Genomic DNA, 6,000 nt, shown 5'->3' with positions numbered 1-6,000 from the left:
CACCAATCGATAAGAATTAGCCTGTGAGATGCTGCCTTTCCTGTTTAGAAAATGAAGAACTCATGTTCAATGACCATCCCATGATTTTTCCTAGAGTCCAGATAGAGCATTGAGAATCAACCAGTTAGTTTTACCAGACGCGTCTTGCTTATTTGGCTTTGTGTGAGTGTTCTTGAGTCACCGAGTCTGGTGCCTTACTCATTTCAGTTTGTCAAATGGATAAAACAAAACTTACCTCTGTATATGGTATTAATAAACGAGCATTGTAGAGCTTCTGTAGAGAGCAGTAGTTGTGGAGTAAATGTTATGGCATAATTGAAATTATGTCCTTTAACTCCCTAAGCAACAGAACTCTCTCCCCACCTGCTTAAAAGTTGGAGTTATTATTCACATCCTATTTAAAAATAGCACAGAATCTGCAGCATGATGGGCATGGAAGTTGTCTGGAGCTTTAATCACTAATGACCTCATCTTCAAATGGTCAGTGATAATAAACAAGAAGGAGGGATTTCCAAGGGAGCAGAGCATTAATAAGGTAAGATTTTAAAATTAATTTTTCAAGTTAATTAAAATGTCCAAAAGCACAATAAAACTACAGAAAATCTGGCAAGGGAATGGCAGCAGGACTGATTAATGCAAGTCAACTGTCTTCTGAGGGTAGTAGTAATAATGATGAGATTATGGATATGGAAGAACCTGCTAAAAAGAAATGTGATGCATGTGGAATACAAACTGCATCCCAGTTACTATTTTATGGTGCACAATGGATCTTATTAAGGAGGAATAGCGGCAAGAATTACCACTGAATTGCTCAATAAAAGTATTGTGTAATTAACAGTGTTGGAGCAGCAGCTGGAGTGATGCCTCCCATTGACGTTCCATATTCTCCATTTATTTTCAGTTTGCTAAGGGGGTGTAGGTTCTAACTAAGACTGTTTGTTTATTTCATCATGAAACAGTAAACATTTGTCAAGCAGGGCACTAACTAAGAGACATGAGGCTGTGAGGATGAGTAAGGCACTGCTTTGGCCCTCAGGGGGCTTATGTTCAAATAGGGGAGATGAGATAGGAATGTAATTAACTCTAATACAAGGCAGATTGTGTTGAAACCTTCCATAGAGGTCAAAAGAGAGAGAAATTACTTTTAACAAAAGAGATTTAGCAGAAGCGCCTGGGAATCTACGGCATTTGAGAAGGGCTCTATCTTTGATGTTGGCAAGATTTTTGACAGGTCGAGATCATAATAATTCTCGACTTGTGAGTTCTCAAATTTTCGAAAAAGCCATATGGTATACAAATAATGTCATCAAGCCAAATAGGAAACAATAGAAATATATTTGTGGTGAAGAGTGTAGTCAAAGGGGAGATACGTCTTTCAATAATATGTTGAGAGAACTATGTTGGCGCATGAAATGGTAACATTTAATACCATGCAAATATATCTTGGGCAAAGGGGGCTTTGGACATTTTGGAATCAAGCAATTATGGTTGCGCCAGACATGCTTGGCCTTACCCTTGCTTTAGGTAGCTACTCTGGCTGCATAGTGGACTTGGGGGACAAGAACCAGGTCATAAAAACCATTTTGGGATGCTGCAGCAATAGAACATGATGGAAATGATGGGAGCCTAAATTTACAAGGTGTGCTCTGTGGAAACAGAAAGGAGAAAACACTTGTCAGTAACATTGTGGATACAGAACTAACAAAACTTGAACAAAGAAGAGGGAGAGGTCAAAGATGACCACCAGCTTTTGAGTTTGGGCGACCAGGAGGATGGCCAGGTGAATGCCAACAATCTGGTGGATGAAAGGGCTTTGGACTAATAATGAAGAGGTGTTGGTACAATAAGGATTGATGCACCAGGACAGATACTTCTCCTGCTTGATCCACCTGAGGTCAGCCTCCATCTTTTTCAGTATGAAGCTGAACTCGAGCTAATGCTTCTTAGATTCTATGATGATATTGAGTTTAGGCGCCATCAGAATGTGCTTGTGAGATGCTGGCATGGAAAGAGATGTTCTTCGGACATAGTCAGAGGATTATTTAAACATCATCCACTTGAGCACTGATGTATTTCAGGGTCACTTAGAATGACAGCTGAGCTTTTCAGTCTCCAAAGTGGAGACAGAGTTGCTGTGAAGCTCAGTTCTGAGGTCCTGGAAGGAGTCTGCACCCCAGATCATGGGATACAACTGACTTTTAGTTTGGTTTTTTGACTTTTCACTTGGTTTTTATAAGGTTATCTTTAGCCCTCCTTTTGATTTTCTTTTAGCTCCAAAGAATTCATTCCAGACTTCCTTTCTCATTGGGTTTCTATTATTTCTGGCTATATTTTCTTCACCCAGCTGCCTTTGTTTCTGGCATTGGCACTGATGAGCACAGAAGGTGTTGAAGCATAGAAGCCAGCTGACCCAGAGTATAATGAAGCACTAAGATGGAGAGGAAGAAGTGCCAAGAAATTCAAGCTGGGGTAGATTATAGTCTAAAGGCTCATTCCATACCAGGCTCATAAATCTAGTTCATTTTCAACTCCCTTGTTTCCTTAGTCCCTTGTAACAATTTACCAGTAAGACATAAAGTTTCTAGCTTTGTTACTTCTCAGATCCATCTCTGCCTCTCTAGCTCCAAGGTCACAGTCGTAGTTTTGCTGTCAGCCTTCTTTCATGAGGACTAGTCTAATCTCCTCCCTGGTGCTCTGAACTCTAGCTGGTCCTCTTCCATCTTTTCTGTGCACTGCAGTGCACAGTATCTTCATTTTCAGGATTCTCCAAAGCCTCTATGGCTCTCCGTTGTTCCTGAAATCAGATTTAAAACCCTGATCCTGGACGTTCAGCCTCTCCCTTGGTCATGGCCCTCCTCAGGCATCCTTGCCAGCTGCCGCCGCCCACTTGTGTTTTGCTCCTGTTGGTAACACATCCTTGCCGTACGCCATACACCATTTATGGCTGCCACCTCTGAAAAGCTGTTGGCACCACGGCTTCCTAAAGTGCCATTTTTCTCTGATTCTCCCACATCTGTCTCAGATTTCTTTTAGAAGTCTTTCTTGTTAGGATCAGGTAAGCTACTTCTTGGCATGAGTGGGTGTGTCTCTGTCACTTTAAATGCAGGTGGGCGGAATGCAGGTTACCAAACCCTTTCTTTTTTTAGCAGGCTGTGACGCCAATCTTATCCTTTCTGGTAAGTTTGCCTGCTGGTAACTTTTCCTTTCTGCATTGAGCATCGTCTTATTAGCTCTACTCTTCAGTTGTCTGAAAAAATTACTGCACTCTTAAGTCTTCTGCTGAATATAGACTGTAGAAATATGGCTTACAGAAGATCACCGTACTTTCCAAAGAGTACTTGGATTAAAATAAATGGGTTCTAGTTGCACATAAGTATGCGAAATCCTGGATTAAGCAGAGCTAAACAGATTTCTTTCTGGAGAACTACTTAGAGATTTTGATGATGTACCTTTTAGATCTCCAAGAAGGGGTGTTTCATGATGCATCAAAATTAGGGGTAACTCTCCTCTCTGGGGCAGGCTCCCCTTTGATTTCTTTTTTCTTATTGCAATGAAATGTAAATTTCAAGACATCCAGAGATAGAAACGAACTGAAAGAGACTGAATTTTTGTTTCCAACATGATGCAGCGTTGAATACCACCAGGGTATTATTGCCTCTGGCTGAAGGTGAATAAAGCCTTTGGCTCTCAGAAGTGTTCGGGGCCCAGAACTGGCACAGTTCACTGTCTTTAGGGAACGATGACAGAGAGGTGCCTTCTGCCTGCAGCCACGTCCCTGCCAGCACAAAAGGGCAATCGTTCTAAAAAGGGAAATGTGGTCTCAGTGCTTCTCACTGCTTTCCTTAGGAAAGAAATTGCAGACCACAAGGGTGACAGCAAAACTCAACATTCTTACCTCATTTAGGACTCTTAGGAGCAGGTAGGTCCCCTCTCCCTTTATTCTTAAGGCATTCAAAAGAAAACAACTTTTAAACGTCTCACGGGGAAACACACACTTTTCATGCTTTGCTTCTTTGTTGCTGATGCATAAGCTCTGCTCTGGTTAGTCCATGCTGGCTATGTCCCAGCTCCTGCGCGTCCCACGCCCACGTCTTCCTCCCAGCTCGGTCCCCAGGAGGCTCGCTGCTGTAGAGGGTGCCACGTGCACGGTGCACCCTTCTCTTCCATGCCCACCTCCCTCCCTCTTTGATCCTGCTTTGGAGCCCGGTCCTGCTCCGACGCCCCCTCCCATGGGCAGCCCCTCCCCGTGGCTCCAGACCTCAGTGACCTGCAGCGGGCAGCGGGAGGGGGAAGCTCTCTCCTCCCCCTGCCCTTGACCTCGGGTGGCCAAGGCTTCCCAAGACTGCTAATTTCCAGGTGCCTCAACCTCTCCTTGGGCGTTCCCTTCACTCCGCCCACAGCTCTGCAAATAGTCCCGTCAGTGGCTAAAGCCTCTGGAACCTTCCGAGTTGGGTCCTCGTTCTTGCTGGACCCTGACTGAGACAGTATATTTTCAGAAAATGTACACAGGTCCCTCACATGAAAACACTGGAGCGCGGTCACAGTGTGTCATTGCCACCTCCTACCCCGAAAGACAGGGTGCGGCAGCTGGGCCGCAGCTGGGGAGTCTCCCTTGGGATCAGAGCAGGGGTCCCAGCAGGCTGTTTGCCCAGCCTCATGTGGCCAAGAAGCCCTTTGTGGTGGAGGCACCTCAGGGCATTAGTATTCCAAAGGACCCATTTCGAAAAGCCCTAGAGGACAGTATAGCTCAGGAGGGATGGAGCACATTCAGTGGTTTGCTGATAGCAGGTATTTAGGAGGCTGATCTGGGCCATGCTGGAACCACCTGGCCTGGCAGATGGCTGCAGTACATTTTAGAGAAGTCCCTAAGTGTGCCTCAGTACACACCGCTCTTCACCTCTGTTCTCTTCAACAATGTGTAGGCAAATCTTGGCTTGATTTGGCCGGGTGGAGGGCGGGATGCTATTGTAGCTTTTGAAATATATCCCAGGGGAGCTTTTTCCTATGCCAGGAACTCTGACCCGTTGCTTTCTGATATTCGCAGGGAATGGCACTGTCCACTCAGAAGTGAGGGGACATCATTGTCCCCTCTGATCACAGGAGGATGAGTCTCAGAGGAAGGCATATAAATGCCTGAAGTCTCTTTCTTGAAATAGCAAGCTTACAGTAATTTTGGTGTTAGTGTGGTAGGCATGCTGGGATGAGAAATGACTTGGCAAAAAAGGGTTGAACATCACTGAATTTGTTTGTCCTTTAGAAACAGAAAAGATAGGAGCACACTTTACTCTTTCAGTAACCCTGTGGGCAGAGTGTAATGGTCAGAGGCCGAGTGGCCTCTTCAAGATGTCCGGGATGCAAGTCCCTGTCTGTATCGTGGATCAGTAGCAGCGCTGGGTGAATACAGTGTCATGGAGCCCTGGGAACGCAGCCGGAGCCCTCATACCTTGTAGCCAGCTGTCTCTCTCCCTGCTTTCTGTAGAGCTGGCTACCTTGTAACCCCATGAGGCCCCCCTCCTGTTACTCACTGTCCACTCAGACTCTGCTCTCAGATCTCCTCCCGAACTGGTCACCACCAGCTGGTGCTTAATTGCCTCCCTGGCTTTTGCTTGGTCTTCAGTCACTCCTGGCACTTACATCAATTTGTTCTCTTCTCCAGAGGCACAGAGTGGAGGAACTTGCTTTGTCTTTTTTTCTCTGCAAATAGAGGACCCCTCGTTGGGCAAGGATGAATGGGTTACTCAGAGTTGAATTGTAACGTCTTATGGGGCTCTTCCAGGAAACTCCCCCAAATTGCAGGAAAGAAGGCCTCAATATCCTGCAGGACCTGAAGGGCATCCTACCTAATTCCTAACAGGGACAGCTGCCATCCATGCAGTTGTGCAGCATGGGGGCCTTATACCTGATGTTCTCCGAGAGGACCTGCAGGACAATCCATCACAATGTCTGGTTCAGCATTTTTTTTTTTGAGACGGAGTCTTGCTCTGTTGCCAGGCTGGAGTG

The 6,000-nt window shown here is 45.5% G+C and overlaps 1 long non-coding RNA gene across 1 annotated transcript in view; it reads left to right on the top strand.

The window, feature by feature from the left end:
• The first annotated feature begins 453 nt into the window (after window positions 1–453).
• LOC126941071 (uncharacterized) overlaps window positions 454–6,000 on the top strand; it is a 28,248-nt gene continuing 22,701 nt past the window's right edge. The window contains exon 1 of the long non-coding RNA XR_007721083.1: window positions 454–535. This is a non-coding gene — a long non-coding RNA (uncharacterized LOC126941071). The remainder of the gene's footprint in view (window positions 536–6,000) is intronic.

Source organism: Macaca thibetana, chromosome 18 (genome assembly GCF_024542745.1).
Source record: "Macaca thibetana thibetana isolate TM-01 chromosome 18, ASM2454274v1, whole genome shotgun sequence".
NCBI classification, from domain to species: Eukaryota; Metazoa; Chordata; class Mammalia; order Primates; family Cercopithecidae; genus Macaca; species Macaca thibetana.
Note: the sequence above shows the minus strand (reverse complement) of the source record. Positions and strands in the feature narration are given on the sequence as shown.